This window comes from Vulpes lagopus, chromosome 17, assembly GCF_018345385.1.
Source record: "Vulpes lagopus strain Blue_001 chromosome 17, ASM1834538v1, whole genome shotgun sequence".
Taxonomy (NCBI): Eukaryota; Metazoa; Chordata; class Mammalia; order Carnivora; family Canidae; genus Vulpes; species Vulpes lagopus.
Window position 1 is genome coordinate 34,786,220 of NC_054840.1, and position 16,173 is coordinate 34,802,392.

At 49.0% G+C, this 16,173-nt stretch overlaps 1 long non-coding RNA gene across 1 annotated transcript; it reads right to left on the reverse strand.

Moving 5' to 3' along the window:
- Positions 1-8,820: 8,820 nt before the first annotated feature.
- LOC121477546 lies at positions 8,821-13,851 on the reverse strand. The gene is made up of 3 exons (XR_005984287.1): positions 13,590-13,851; positions 9,058-9,211; positions 8,821-8,921 (listed from the first exon to the last, which is right to left on the reverse strand). It is a non-coding gene; the product is annotated as an uncharacterized LOC121477546 (long non-coding RNA).
- Positions 13,852-16,173: the final 2,322 nt, after the last annotated feature.

Here is a 16,173-nt window from a genome sequence, read left to right on the forward strand (position 1 = left end):
AGGGAGCAGCCAAATTGTACACATCCTCACTGCAGCTTAATAATCCACAGACACAGAAGAATATTCCAGAAAAAAGGTCAGTCGAGGGGGTCTGCAGAGACAAGCATGGGGAGTGAACCCCACCCAGTTTCCCTGTAGAGGCCTCAGCTGGTTAAAAGAAGGGTGTCCCCTTCCCTGCCGCCCCTGGCCCCGGGGTGCTGTCCCAGGGACCCTGGGGCTGTGTGGGAGCCACGTCTCCAGCCACACCTGCCAGCCGGACCTCTGTGATGGACGTCCCAAACTAACAGAAATGGCCGTAATGCACAGGAGAAAGGAGCCTTTCTGTGTTCCCCACATGGCAGTTCACTTTGTGCACAAGCCCTCATTTTCTTAGCTAACAGCAGGATGCCAGAAAACAAGCAAAACAAGAATGAATTCTAGACCTGTGTTATAGGTTTGAGGGTTGTGTGAGCCTAAATCACACACCTGGCCCCTCTAGGGTGACTCATTCTCTTGGGGATGTCTGTCTCTCTCCTCCTAGGAAGGCTTTTGCCCCTGTCCCTCACTCCCAAAGTTCCCCAGGGACCCAGGGGAGAGCCACCCCTGCTTTAGAACCCTAGGGCTTCATGGGCACCCATCTTTCCCTGAGCCATGCAGCTCCGCCTGCAAGGGGCCATGGGCAGCCAGCCACTACCTGAGGGAATTCCCTGCTGGCCACCAGCCCCTGCCCGTGTTCTTCTCCCTAAGATATCTCCCCAACCCAGGAAAGGTCCTGGTCTCCTTCCAAAAAATGGGAAGTCTTCTTACAATAAACCCCGAATCCTCCTTGCTATGGCTTATAACAAAATCCAGAACATATGATCGACTCAGCTGGTGTTTTTCAAATCCAATGCCTGGATGGTCCCAAACGATTAACTAAGAACTTCTGTATCTTCCCAGAGGTGCCCACTAGTCAGGTACTGACCACCAGCTGCCACCCCGAGAAAGGGTTTCCGATCACTGCAGGCAAACCCATGCTCATGGCAGGGGCCACCCCTTGCCACCAGCCAGTGACACCACAGGGCTCCCCTCGGGACAAAAGTCCAGACTTTGGGGGTGCGCCCATCTGTCCCTAGCTGACCACCTCTGACCACCTCCTTTCCCAGCCTCTCACCTCTCAGTCCCTCCTTCACTGCACAATACCGAAGGCAACTCTGTTTTCCTGCAGCAGAAGGAATATCCACCCATGGGGTCCCCACCTGCCTCCAGAGCTTCCCATCCTCAGGATGCAGGGGGTGACCTGCCTGCTATGGGGGTTCAGGGAGCAAACTGCCGTTCTCTGAGCACCCTCTGGGGCCCCTTTTCTATAGACAGCATGAGTCTCTGTCCCTTAGTGGGATGGACTCTGTCCCTTAGTGGGAAAGGGCCAGGGAAGCCCATGGTTTACAGTTTTCCAGAACAACCTATGAGGCTGGGTGTGAGTGTATGTAAGTGAGTCCTTCCAGATAAGTCTACATAAAGCTTGACTGTGCCCCTCCTTGGTGCCCACCCAGGCATCACCTATGATAAAACTAACATGATCTCTGTTTGTCTAGTGCTTCCTAAGACCTCAGCCTGGGAGGAAAAGGGAAGACCCTGTGGATGTTCCCCCTGAAATTTCAGGCTCTGTACACGGCCTGGCAACACAGATGGGGATCGGCTTTGGGGCCGCAGATCTCAGGAGCACCACCCAGCAGGCTGGTGACCACGTGGGAGCTGTGTGGGGAAGTGTCTCCCAGTGGCACTGGCTTCACAGCTATACCCTTGGCTGGAAACCAGTGTGGGTCCCAGGTAGCCGTGTGAGGTGGCCACACAGGCAGCTGACCTTGGCCTGGGTGAGGCAGGCACAGCACCTACTGAAGCAGGTGCTGGACAGGAATTACATCACTTGAAAAATATCTGTGCCCCAGTAAACACTCTCCTGGACAAGGAAAACATTTGGGTCACTTTCCAAGATTCGAAAAACTATGTATGCATGTTTTTTTTCACCCAGGTGAACTAAAAGACAGGTAATACAAAGAACAGAGAGCACACATTTAGCACCTACTGTTTGTGGTGGGCCAAATACCGGCCCCAAAGATGTCAAATCTTGTCTCCTGGAATTTGTGCTGGGAAGTACCTTTTATGGAAAAGGAGTATCTGAAGATGTGATTAAGTGAAGGATCCTGAGACAGGAAGACTCTCCTGGATTACTCTGATGGGCCTAAATGCAAACACAAATATATTTAGAAGTGGAGCTTTGACTGAACCCAGGAGAGGGAAGGATGTGACCACAGAGGCTGAGAAGGGACCAACCCCTATCCAGTGACACTGGCTTTGGACCCCTGGCCTCCAGAATGGTGAGAGAGTGAACAGGCACCATATGAAGCCCAGGGGGTAGTGGTCACAGTGACAATAGGGACAGATTAGCCGGCCCTGAGCATCTGCATCATTGCAAGCTTGCAGGGCTGTCCCATTATTGTGCCCTGCAGCTTACCAATGAAGAAACTGAAGCACAGATAGGATCAGCTACTTCCATGGAGCCCCCATCTAGGGAGTGCCGGAGTCAGGACAGTGCCTTGGTGGTCTGGTCCTAGAGCCCCAGGTGACTCAGTGTTTGCTGTGGGCACAGAAAAGGTGCCGGGTGCCGCAGGGTGGCTGTGAAGGGCATTCCCGGCTCCAGGAGCAAGCTGCATGCTGCTAGTGTCCTGGGAGGCCGTGCCCCATCTGTGGGCTCCAGGGACATGCACACCTCTCCTCATGCCTCGAGCTCAATTTTTTGTTTCTGCATGGAGAAGGTCTGACACATGGTAGGTGCTCAAGAGATGCCGGGTGAATGAATTAATTACAAATTAAGTGATATGTTATAGCTTCATTTTGCAGGGCCCCCGAGTGTGGCTTCCCTCAGGTGGGGGGCCTCTGGGTCCACAGAAAGTGGGACTTCATGCAGTGGAGTCTGCAGGGGCAGAGCTGTGACCTGGACTTCATGCAGTGGCAGGGCAGAGCTGTGACCAGCCTGGGGCGACCCTCCCATGTTGGCTCCTCTGCAGCACGTTGGTCCAAGGGTGCCATGCAGATTCCCCTGACATCCCTGCAGCTCCTGCTCAGAGCTCCTAAGCCCTGACACTGCACTGCTCAATTCACATGGGGCCTCTTGTCTCGGGACCAGGTGCTAACAAATACAGAGGGGATTTAGGTAAGGGGCTGGCCTGACAGGTGTCAGAGCCCCCACGGGGCAGCAGCCTCCCTCCACCAGTGGTCTCAGCGAGATCGGAAGGAAAGAAGGCCAGTGGCCCTTCAGCAGCAGATGCAGACACAGCCCAGGTGGCCACAAACCTCGGGGGCAATCTGCTGAGGGAGAACCAAAGCTGCTCGTTTATGGAAAACAGTGATGAGCTGTTCCTCGTGTCCACCGAGGAGACTATCACTGAAGGGGAATGTGGGCACACACCCTGCTTGTCTCTACTCCTCCCTCCTCTTGCCAGGGGGAGGGGGATCACTGTCTGCAGGTGGCCTTGGGAGGAAGGTGCTGGTGGGGTGGGCCCGGCTGCTTCCAGGTTCTTCCCCGGGGAAGCTTGTTTCTCTGCTCCTCCATGAGGTAGGCTTGCTACTGGATGCCTTTCAGGCTGGATTGTGTCCCATCTGATTCCTGAACTTGTCCTGGGGCAGTGTCCGTGGCCTCTGAGCCCCTCCCGGCATCTGCCTCCCATGAGATCCTAGAGACAAAGCAGATCTCCCACTTCCTAGCTGCTGCAGCAAGGAGTGTAGGAAGGTTCAAGGCCATGCTTCTGGAGGCCCGGAGACAGATTTGGGGGCTGAAGTCTGGGAACATGAAGTCTGGGAACATCCCATGTAGGGATGTAGTGCAAGGCCAGGGCTGACAGGGGGCGGAGGGGTAGATGATATGGGTCCTGAGTAGAGATCCAGGCCTGGGACTGGGGCTGGGCCTTCCACGCTGGGGTGTGTCAGAGGAGTGAGCCCTGGAGATCCTGCTGGGCCACCTGCCACCCCTCCAGGTATGATAGAAGTCCAGTCACACTTGCCCCAAGGAGGTGGCTGGGATGAAACCACTGAAAAATGGCATGTTCTCTGCGGACATTAGCGAGGTCCCTGAGGCAGCAGGTGTTGCCATGGTCCAGAATATCCATGGTGTGGCTTCCTCCCATGAGGCCTTCCCTGGGGTGCTCCCCAGGACTGGATTGACCTGTCTACTTTGTTGTGGGGCCATCCAGCTTCCTGCCCTGCTTACTCCCTGTCCTGCTCCAGTGGACAGAATTGGATCCCTGGACAGAGAGCCAATGGGATATGGCAGACCTGAACCAGGGACAGAGGGAAGGTGCAGAGGGCTCAGGCAGGCTGCAGGTCTGGGCTCGACCACAGAGTCAGGGAGCCTTTGTTTCCGGGGGTTGAGGAGGACAATCAAGGGGTGCCGAGAGAGATGAGGGAGGCTGAGGTCAGCGCCCTCAGAGGCCAAGTTGGATGCTGTGTCTGAGGACATGTCCCCGAGTAAGGGATTAGGGGGACAGGCTGAGGTGTGGTGAGACACCAGTGAAAGCAAGTGACTAGGAAGTGAGCCCAGGGGTCCTGCCAGAGTCTGAAGCCTGGTCCTCGGGTGTTACGTGTGCAGGAATGGGAGCAGGGTGAGGTGCAGTAGAAGCATCTAGAAAGTCCAGAGCCATCCTTGGTGCTTGTGTCCTCGGACTTCCTTCTGCAGCAAGCTAGGAGCCTGAGTTCGGTAGGTTTCTCCCATGAAAGACTATCTCCTCTCTTCTTACTGCCATGGCCCCCAAGCTCACAGCCCACACTTTTCTTTCACTTTAGAGCGAAGTCCAGGATGTGCAGAGACACCTACCAGGTCTGACTTCCCATGGATTCTTAAGGAAACAGGCAGACCTGAACTGGAACCTTGTCCGTCTTCCCTCCCTTCTGGCCTGTCCCTGCCCTGAAGCATGGCAAAGGAGAAGCTCGCATCGTTTAAAATGTGTGGGCAGCTCTTGAATCGGAAGACTTAAACCTGATTCATGTTCTAAAATACAGAGTTCCAGATTCTCTTCTCTGTGCTAAGTGCCGAGGGTCTGGGCAGGAGGAGGGACATGGAGATTGAACGTCAACAGTTAATTAACATCCCACCTGGGAGGACCATGCTTTGATGCCAGCCTCTCCATATCTGGACAGACAAATAATACTCTTCTAAGGATCTGCACGCTAAAAACACATGCTAAGGTCTCATGCTTTCCGCCTTAGTCAGAATATTGAGTTTTTCAGAACACAGTGGAAGTATTAGCTCTTCTGTGACTGCTCAGGGGAGAGAGAAGCATGGATTTTTTTTTTTTTTTTTTTTTTTTTTTTTGAGAATCCTCAGTGGTGTAAGAAGGTTGAATGGAAGGGCTCCTGGGTGGCTCAGTGGTTGAGCGTCTGCCTTCAGCCCAGGTCATGAGCCCGGGGTCCCAGGATCGAGTTCCATGTCGGGCTCCATGCTCAGCAGAGAGGCTTCTTCTCCCTCTCCTCCCCACTCACACTCTCTCTGTGGTCCTCTCTATCTCATAAAATAAATAAATCTTTAAAAAGAAAAGGAAAGGAAAAGAAAGTTGAATGGAGCCCTGTTCCATCATGCAGGCGGCTAATGGATATGGAAGGCTGCTGTGTGCTGGGGCCCCAAGCCGCTTTGTGGGAGAGACACACAGTGGGCAGACACCCCAGGAGAGTGCAGACAGTGAGCAAGGCACTTCTGGAGACAGACACTATGAGGCCAGGTGAGGGAGGGAGGGAAGAAAGCTGGTCAGTGGATAGAACGTGATTATCTGCTCTAGAAAGGGGTTTGTGATAAATCTTACAACGTGAAAAGACAGGAGAAAATCATGGTGTTGCCCCAGACTATGTGATCAACTGTGCTTCTTTCTGTGAAGTGATCTGCATTGATGATGCATGGGGTGTGTCCCTTCTAAGAGGGGCCTGGCCAATGTTTGAGGCACCTAGAGTTGGAAAGATTTAATCTGTCTTATTATATATTTAGTGTACTTTCAAATTCCACATCGTGTTGACGAATGCGATCAGGTCTGTACACTTACCAAATTGGCTTGAAGATGTTTCAGAAACAACAGCCAAACCCATTGGTTCTTTTGAGGGAACAGGTATAGAAAGTTGGAGAGGGAGAAGCTTCTACTTGCCCTCTTCGGTAAAAACCGTGAGTTCGAATTCCCCGGAAGAAATGATGGCTCAGTTATGGGGCATCAATGGGAATGTTTGTATCCTAGTGATTTTACAGACCAACAGCTAGTTTTGCTCATAAAAGTAACATGAAGAATGTGGTGATAAACTCTGGTCCTAGTCCATAAAATAATTATCATGTGGTTACTGATTTGGAATTTCGTAATCCGGGAATTTAGATTTTTTTCATCTCATGAAGATAGAATGAGACAGCTGAACGAAAATTGCTCACTAATGGAGTCATGACGTTAATTAGCTGTACATGGCAAGGTTTTCCACTTGAATCTGTCCTGGGGCATTAAGCGCAGCACACACTGTAGTGTTTGTTAAGTGTCGATGAGATTCTTTATCTCTGAAAATTATCCAGGCTTTTCCCAGATTCTTTTGCAAAGAGAAACACTGGGTTCTCTTCTCCCATGAGTTTCGTGAGCTTCGTGAAGTTTTTGCAGTTATTCAAGGTATTTACATGGGAAAACTGAATCAGATTGGTCACAAAGATTTGCTGTGCAGTTCTTGGCCTTCAGTCTGCAGAAATGCTAAATTCTGTTCAAGAGATGCAATCTTTATTCTGGAAGGATCACTGGAATTATTTCCCATGTAAGTCAACTGGACTTGAAAGCAGGCATTGGAGCTAGGAAAACACTGATGGTCATGTTGGATTTGATCTTTACTGATCAGTTACTACCAACTACGCTTTTCCATTTTTTCCACTTTTCATTTAAATGCATTAAATTTCATTCATATTGAAAATTTTCTAAACTTATAGAGCAATTTCTACATTCCAGACATGATTCTAGGTCCTTTATAAATAGTAACTTATCTCATCCTCATATCCACCTTCATTGTGTCTATTACGAGGGCTAGAAAATGAGGTCTCCTGAGAATTAGGAAACGTGCCCACGTTCATATCCTGGCATTCTCCATCTTATGATAGTTACCTGACAAATGTTTTAACTTAATTTAATATTAATTGAATAATTAATTTAACACTTCAGTTTTCCTTTGCAGTATATGTGTACTTTTAAGAGCAAGTGATTAAATTTTACTTCCATAACAGAATCTAAGATTTTAATTTCCATTTTTCCTTTAAATATAGCTGACATACCACATTACCTTAGTTTCAAGTGTTAAGAAAATTTAATCTATTTTAGGTACTTATATATTTTTTTAGTGTCTTCTCTTGTCATTCTCTGTCTTCTATGCTTTCTCATTTTCATTTCTCGGTTGCTAGTCTCTGGGGTTTTATATATATATATATATATATATATATATATATATATATACACATATATATATATATTCAAAATCTCATTACTTTTCTCTCCTCATATATCCTCCTTATCTTTACCACGGTATTTACAGAAGGGTTTTAGGTTTATTCTCTGATATTTGAAGTTATGAATGAAGTAGTACAAGTATATGAGGCAGGTTCCCTCATCTGTAGGATAGAATTTCAGAAGAATTTCATTTGCTTTTCTGCCCCTTCTTCCCTGTGTGGTTCTTGAAAATATTATGCGGGATGTGAAAACAACTATTTTTTATTAACCTCATTTAGTTATATACACATACGCATATGTGCTGGCTTTTTCAACAATCGCCTTTGTAGTTCAGTAATGTCAGCAGTTACCCCAACCCTGTTTACCATTTTAACGCTAAACAACACTCATGTAATACCATATTTCCCAAATAATAAGCACCTAAGTATTTAGATCTTTCCAAAGCTAAAAAAAAAACTACACTTATGCTATTTTAGCCAAAATTCATGGCAAAATGCACAGCCAGACACATCCTGTAAAAACACCAAGACATGTGCTGCTCCTAGGAGGACCCAGGCTGAAGAGCAAAACAGGCCATCATGAAAATGAACCCAAACTTGCTTCCAGACTTGCTCTCCTCTGCAAAAGCAAATACCAGACCACAGCGGTGATATATTTGAAAGGAAAAAAAATGCTGTGGTTTGGACATTTTATTCCAAGTCATCCTTGTCATAAGTCAGGAAACAGAAGCAAAGCTTGCCCTGCCATCCCTCGCCAGTGACAGTGTGACTTGCTCAAACTCTTCCATCCTCTTCCTTGGGGATGCTCTGCTCCACTGGGGCCTCTGTTCCTGTGGTCAGTTGCAGGGGGAGGCAGGGACGTGTAGGCACTCTTCTGTGCTCCACGTTCACATCCTTGCATCTAACCATAAGGCATCGAAAGGCACTGCTGTCACTCCTGTCCTGGATAAGGAAACTGAGGCCCAAAAAGATTGGAGTAAGCTGGAAAGGCCGTGGCAGAGTGACTGGACACATCAGGAAGGACATAGGGTGACCCTGAGTCTGGAAGGAGAGGGTGGAGACAGCTCCCTGTTGGAGCTGCGGTTCAGGAATTCACTGGAGGATTCACTGTGTGGTTACATTTGAAAAATAAAAGAAAGGGATGAAAATGAAGAAGAAGAAAACCAATTTTTATAAAAGGGAAACCAGAGGAAAGCCGTGGGGGTGATGCTTGGGCCCTCGTGCCCCCTCCCCGCTCAGGGCCACCCAGTGGTGGCTGCACTCCCCAGACCCCAGACCAGTCCCAGAGGGCAGATGCCGCCTGCAGGTGGAGCCCCATCCCTGCCCCCCTGGACTCCACCTGCTTGAGGACTTACCAGACCAGCCAGCGGTGGTGGCCCATGCTCACCACAGGGGATGGGGACATGCCCAGAGCAGCATCTGGAAGCTCTCCAGGCAATTCAACAGAGGTGCTTCATATCACCTGAATCCATTAATTTAAAAAAAAAATGAGGATTGTGTATTGTATGTCTACTTCATTTCTTTGTTCTAGTAATTCATTTTTATCTCATTAAAAAACCTATTTGCTCCAGTGTGGGAAGAAGGGAACGGCTCCTCACCAATGTGCTGTTCGAAAAGCAAGGTTCTGGATACTTTTTCTCAGTGGGTGACTCCTCAAGACTCACACTGCTTCTGTTCTTCCTAAAATTTACTGGGAACAACCTTCCAGTTCCTGTGTGAGCGACAGCCTCGTGTGTTGCGTGCCGTCCTGCCCTGTAATGACACATGCCCTGAATGTGCTGCTATGAGGGCACGTTCCATGGATGGGCATGTTGAACAAGAAACTCCTCCAAATAGGAGCATTTTTAAACTCTTCCATACTGATATTTTTTAACAATTTTATTTATTTATTTGACACAGAGACAGAGAGAGAGGGAGAAAGAGAGAGAGAGGGAGAGCACAAGGGGGTGGGCAGGGCGGGGGGAGCAGCAGGCAGAAGAGGGAAAAGTAGGCTCCCTGCGGAGCACGGAGCCTGATGCAGGACTCTATCCAGGATCCTGTGATCATGACCTGAGCTGAAGGCAGATGCTTAACCCACGAGCCCCCATGTGCCCCTTTTTCCATACTGTTAGAGGGCATCCTACCTCTCCTCTTTCCTCTTGGAGGGAAGCTCTGGGAAGTAGAACCCTGGGGCTCATCTCCACTCCCTCTGCCTCTCAAGGTTCCCAGGAAAGGGGTCACTTATTCAGTTGGAGAGTTTAGAAGAAGAAACCAGGCCTCCTGACCCCTCCTATACCTCTTCCCTCTTGAGAACATGTGCCCTTAATCTGGTTGGTCCCCACGGTAGTGCATAGATGCTACCCCCTCAAACAGGGTGAATTGGAAGGCCTCAGGTTGGTGGGAGGAGAACATTTAATGTCCAGGAACATTGATGACATAATTAGGGGGAGCCATGGTACAGGTGAAGGTTTGGGGTGGGCTTTGTATTTTAGACTTTGGAGCCTTTTGGACTATGCAAATGTTTGGTTTAGCCAAACATTCCAATTTTTTCACCTGACCCAGCTGCCATTTTACCACTAGAGCAAGAATCAGAAGTGCTAAGCTTCAGGCTCCGGGACTCTCTGACTTTGGTTGGGGGCTGCAGCTCTGGGGACCCCCTCTGCTGACACACAGAACCTGCAGGGCACAAGCTGAGTGTGGTGCCAAGGTAGGAGGCACTCAGCCAAGGTGTGGTGTGTGGCCATGACATGCACCTGCCTCAAAGGTGCGGGGACAAAGAGGCAGCTGTAATTGTTTCTACTTCCAGAATGGCAAAGGAGGAAGATTCCAGGATGTCACCCAGGGAGGTTCCTTCCGAGGAAGCGGGATCCAGGAAAGGAAGGACAAGCACTGCCTGAGTGCCTTTATCAATGATTTCTCCTCCATGTGGAATTCAATCCACCCTCTCTCCTTGCTTGTTTTCCAGATGCTCCCTGAAGCTTGTGGCCTCTGTCTGGTCATAACACTGTGGAGTGTCCTGAGGAGTCCTTTCTGCCCATCATGAATTCGTTTTTCTAATTGTTTACAGACTCAGGGTGGCTCATGGCGAATAAGAACAACTCAGGCCAACATAACGAGTGTTCTATTAAGTTAACGACATTCAATTTAAAAAGCATTCTTAATTTTGAGATGATGCATTTACCATATTCTTTCTTACCTTAGAAAAATGGAAGCCTGCCAACTGGAAGTTGATGTTCTTTTAGAGTTTTCATTTGCAAATTTTACTAGGCTGTAAAATCCAGAACTCTGCTCCACATTCCCTGCTGTCTGTCCTGGCAACGAGCTGCTCACTTATAATATCTTGATTACTCTCAAATTGTTTTCATTTGTGTGATTATCTACTTTCTAATGTGCACCAGTCCTCTCTCTTAAGGAAACTTAACATCCGTTCATTTCTCCACAAGCCCATTGAACACATGTGTGTACAGGCCGTCATTTCTCACCTGATTTCTGATAACCTAGTCCATGCTGGTCCCGCCCTCTAGCCTGGCCACGTGGAGTCCCTTCCTCACCCTGATCCGATGATGTCCTAAGTAATCTCTTGCAATCCCACACATGGCCCTCCCATCCATTCAGGAAGATCAGATGAGCATCCCACAGGAGGACAGGGCAAAGAAGGAGCTGGCCATGAATGGGGTGAATGTGGGGTGAGCTCCCTCGAATATGTTGGCAAAGCCAGAGGCAGAAATGGGAAAGACTCTGGAAGCAGTGGTCCTTGGCAATATAAACTTTTATGTTCTAGAGCGAATCAGAGCACTGCAGGAGAGCAGAGGGTTGCTTGGCAGAGGCCTGTTGGAGAAGGGAGTGGGATCCAGAAGAGGTAAGTGTTGCCAAAGGAAGTGGATCATGCCCTCCACCATGGCTACTTGAAGAGGACAGAGAGGATCCTGTTAGCCAGGCTGTCAGCAGCCATCAGGGTGGACAGCTCCTGCCTGAGATCAGACAGCGGTCAAGAACGTGGACGGGACAAAGTACAGAAGATCCTACACGGCAATGTCAGGGACCCAGCATTCGGGGAATTCAGAGGTCGCATCTATGTGGACCTTGTTGTCCAAAACCCACATCTGTGCTCCCACTCGGAAACATAACTGGAAGACAGAGCTGAGGATGAAGAGGAACAATAGCTTTATTGCTTTGTGAGGAGGGCAGGAGATGAAGGCCTTCCAAACTGCAACCCTCTCTCCTTCCCACCCCAGAGGAAGGGGCTGGGGGGTTTACAGGGAAACGCAGATCTAGTGGTTTCCACAGGAATCATGCCCTGAAATGTGCATGCAGCCACCTTGATTTTTCTGCAACTGTATGCTTTTAAGGCACCTCAACACGGCCTCCTGCAAAAGCCAGAAGGAAGTTTCTTGAAACTCTTGGTACTTCCTGTCCAGGAAAGGCCCTGCCTTCTGTGAAACAAGAACACGGAACCTTGTAATAGAGGAGACAGGTTAGAAGTGAAATACACAGAGAATGACTACTCACTCATCACATACTCAGGCCAGCAGAATCTGCAGGAACAAATTATAAACACAGCTAGTGGAGCAGGTTAGAGAGAAGGTCAGCGCTCTAAAAGCAATCAGAAAATAACCTGTCTTACATGATATAGGAAACAAAAAAGGGAAAACATCAAATTGGCATCAGAAGATGCTCAGAAAAGCATGTGGATAGCTAGTTTCCACATCCAATGGAACAGGATCAGGGCTGAGAGAGGCCAGGTACGTCTACTCCCGGGTACTGTTCCCCATGAGTCCAGCCAGGAGTGGCCAGGGCCTTGCTCGGGGAGGATTGAGGAGGATCGGCCAGGACAGTGGGTAGAAGCCCTATCATGTGAAATCCTCATTGACATTGTAAGAAATGTTAAGTCAGGAAACATGAACTTCACTGAGGAAATGCAGGTAAGACTGAAAGCTTACCAATCAAAACCAGGGGGGAAATGAGCTACCAACTTATATACCAAAGACCTGTGTATTTACATTAAAAAGTATGATCATGTGTTATTAGCAGAAAAATTCCAAAGAAGCCCACATTAATTTTTTTTAAAGATTTTATTTATTTATTCATAAGAGAGAGAGAGAGAGAGAGGCAGAGACAGAGGCAGAGGGAAAGCAGGCTCCCTGCAGGGACCCCGATGCATGGGATCCCCTCGATCCCAGGACCCCCGGATCATGCCCTGAGCCAAAGGCAGACACTAAACTGCTGAACTACCCAGGAGCCCCCAGAAGCCCACATTAATTGATGTGTCCCTAAAAAAATACCGCAAGTCCAAACACTCACACACACACAAATAGGATGCAAGACGACGACTCCTGCAGCTCCCTGCATTTCTTCCTAAAATACAACCATTCTCGAAAATACCTTTTCAATGTATGGCTTTCCCACTGAAAGGGCTCACTTTTTGCCCTTCATAAGCTCCATGAAGAAAGGGCCTCCCTGGTGGGCTCCATGTAAGATGACTTACTTCAAATGACAGGCAGCCTGACACAAATAACACACACATTTGCAAACTCCAGCCAAACTACTACTATTGCACATGCTCCCATGTGCAGGCACACTCTGTGACACACACAGATAAACCATTTCAATGTACGGTCACTTCACTGGCAACCAGCCTCGGGTACAACCCTCTCCCCAGCAGACCCCCAAGGAGTCCCCTATTTGTCCCCTGCCAGTCATCCTTGCCTTGGAGCTGCCTGGTAAGCTCCATCTCAGCCTTGGCTGCTCACAGAATCCTCTGAGGAACATTACAAATGCAGATGCGCAGGCCCAACACCCATGATGTCAGTCTCTAGTGACGGGGCCCAGGAATCAGGATGTTTGCAACCTCTGGGAGGCCACTGAGGCAGAAAAGAAGAAGGACTGCTGCCCTGGGAGCCTTCTCAGGGCACACAAGGGCTTACCGGGCCCCCCAACTTAGGAGTCCTTCTAGGAGGGGGCACCTGCAGGTGCTAGGGGAGCAGCATGCTTCTTCCAGGAACCAGGACCTGGAACTGCTAACCTTCTGAGCTCTTAGGCTGGATTCACTTGTGTTCTGGTCAGTAGGCCTGGGGATGAATAGGGGGTCAGGCATGCATGTCCATGATATCATTTCTACTGGACATTCCTTCCTGGTCCATAGAAAACTTACTGTTTTGTGCAGATTGTGTCAGATTGCTAGGGTCGCTGTCACAAAGCACCACAGACAGGGTGGCCTGAACAGGTACGGATGGTCTCCTGGTGCCGGAAGTGGATAGTCCAAGCTCGAGGAGGTGCAGGGTTGGCTCCTTCCAAGGCTGCGAAGGAGAATGTGCTCAGGGCTGCTCCACTAGGGTCTCGGGGGCTCTGGCGATCTTTGGCATTCCATGGCGTGCAGAGGCATCTGCTAGTCTCTGCTTTCATGTGCGCAAGGCCTTCTCCCTGTTTCCAAAATTCATGAGAGCACTCATGAGCAAGAGCAACCAGACGAGCAGACCCGGTCCTCTCCACCTGGCAGCCAGCCAGCGCACAGGTCCCAGAGCAGAAGGAAATGCTTCTCCTTTCATGTTGCGGGGTTTTGTCTGATGCATCTACAGCTGAACGATACACTGAACTTCAAGATTTATTTTGCTCTTGTACTCACTAGAAGAAAATATTCATAGCAGGAGCCAGTGTGATTTGGGGCCAGGTGACATGAGGGAACAGTGCTGAGTCTTGTTTCCTAAGGTTTTCTAGTGACTAATCCTCAGATGCCTATTACCTTATGAAGAACTTCAGCATTGGGAGTGGGGGAGAGAATCATGGGGGAATTTATGTCAAAGTCAAATAATAATAACAAATAATAGGTGTGCCTTGGTGGCTCAATTGGTTGAGCATCAACTCTTGATTTCGGCTCAAGTCATGATCTCAGGGTGATGAGATCGAGCTCTGTGTCTGGCTCACACTCTGGACATGGAGGCTGGTTAAGACTCTCTCCCTCTGCCTCTGCCCCTTCCCCTTTTAAAAATATCTATGTATGATTATAAACCTGTCTAATATTTGAGCTAAATTTCTAAGTATTTAGTCACAAAGGGAAAGGGACTTATAAATGCCACGTTTTGAATTTAGGAATCTAAGCTTGTCTGTCTCATTGGCTCCCAATTTCCCTTTTGCTTCTTTCCAAGAGTCAAGTCTCACAGTGAGGGAGGAGACCAGGTTCCGGAACAGACTCAGCATTGGAGTCAGACACTGAAGCTCTGAAGCTCTGGGGCTTCTTGGGAAAGATCTTGGGAAGGATCCTTGGACCCAGAGACTGAAGGTGTCCTCTTAGCCCCAGCAGGCTGACTTGCTGAGGTTCCTCCGGGACTCATGAGGGTCTCTGGAGGAAATGCAGGGGCTGCGCATTACATCTGCCACCCACTCTGCAAGAGCGGTTCCTCCAGCATCTTCTGATTCCCTAACTCTTGTACTAAGCCACACTTCAGGGGAGCTCTCAACTTCAGATCACCCACAAGACACACACCCTGTCCTAACCTCTCACTCCACGAATGTAAAGCTTCTTACATAAAAAATGTCCTTCCCTTGTTTCTGATTGTGGTATTATTTCACACTGTGCAGGTACTTTTGCCACTTGTAGGCCCATAAAGCATTTTTCAGAGAAGTGCTGTGGGGCCAGACCAGCTGACCCAGCCTCAGCTCAGGTAACAGTGACCTCCCCCACCCCCACTTCTGATGCCAATTTCAAACCTGGCTGTCTCCTGAGCTTCTGATCAGATGGCTATAGATTGATCCAAGGGACCTGCTCCGTAGGTTCAATTAATTTACTAGAGTGGCTCACAGAACTTAGAGAAACATTTCATTCCCTAGATCACCAGTTTGTTTTAATAGGATATAACTCAGAAACAGTGGAATGGAAGTGATGCATGGGGCAGGGTCTGGGGGCAGCGCAAGGAGCTTCCACACTCTCTGATGCTCCACGTTCCCTGCCTCTCCACCTGTTCACCAACGTGCAGCTCTCTGAACCCCGTCCCTTTGGGGGGTTTATGGAGGCTTCCTTACATAGGCATGAGCGATTAAATCATCGGCCACTGGTGATTGAACAAAACCTCCAGCCAGTCTCCCCTTCCTTGGGAAGTGAGGAGGTCAGAAGTGGGATTGGAAGTTCACATTCTGACCCCCAGGTTGGCACTCCAAGCAACCAGCTCCCTTCACTGGATGCAAAGTCGCCTTATTAGCATAACAAAAGGCACCTTTGTGGTTCTCTACTTAGGAAATTCCAAGGGTTTTAGGAGCTCTGCCTGAAATGGAAAGATCAACTATAAGTATCTTACTAGAAATCACAAATCTCATCCTTCCACGTTGTTCCCAAGCCATTCTTTTTTTTTTTTTTTAAGATTTATTTATATATTTATTCATGAGAGACACCGAGAGAGGCAGAGACACAGGCAGAGGGAGAAGCAGGCTCCCTGTGGGGACCGAGGGCCCAGGAATCAAGACCTTAGCCAAAGGCAGAAGCTCAACCACTGAGCCGCCCAGGCGTCCTTCCAGGCCATTCTTATACCCACTTCACCAGGCTCCGTCCTCAAGGCTCCCAGCCTGACCCCAGGCTGGAATTTGCTCCCCGAGTTATCCAGACACATTCCTAGTCTGGGATGAGCCCTGGATTCAGTGAGCAGCCAAAGGAACTGGAAAAGGCTCATCACTGAAAAGGACATTGTTTCTTCACAATGGAAAGAGACTCATTCAGTATTGTTGGGCTGGCTGAGAGACAGGGGCAC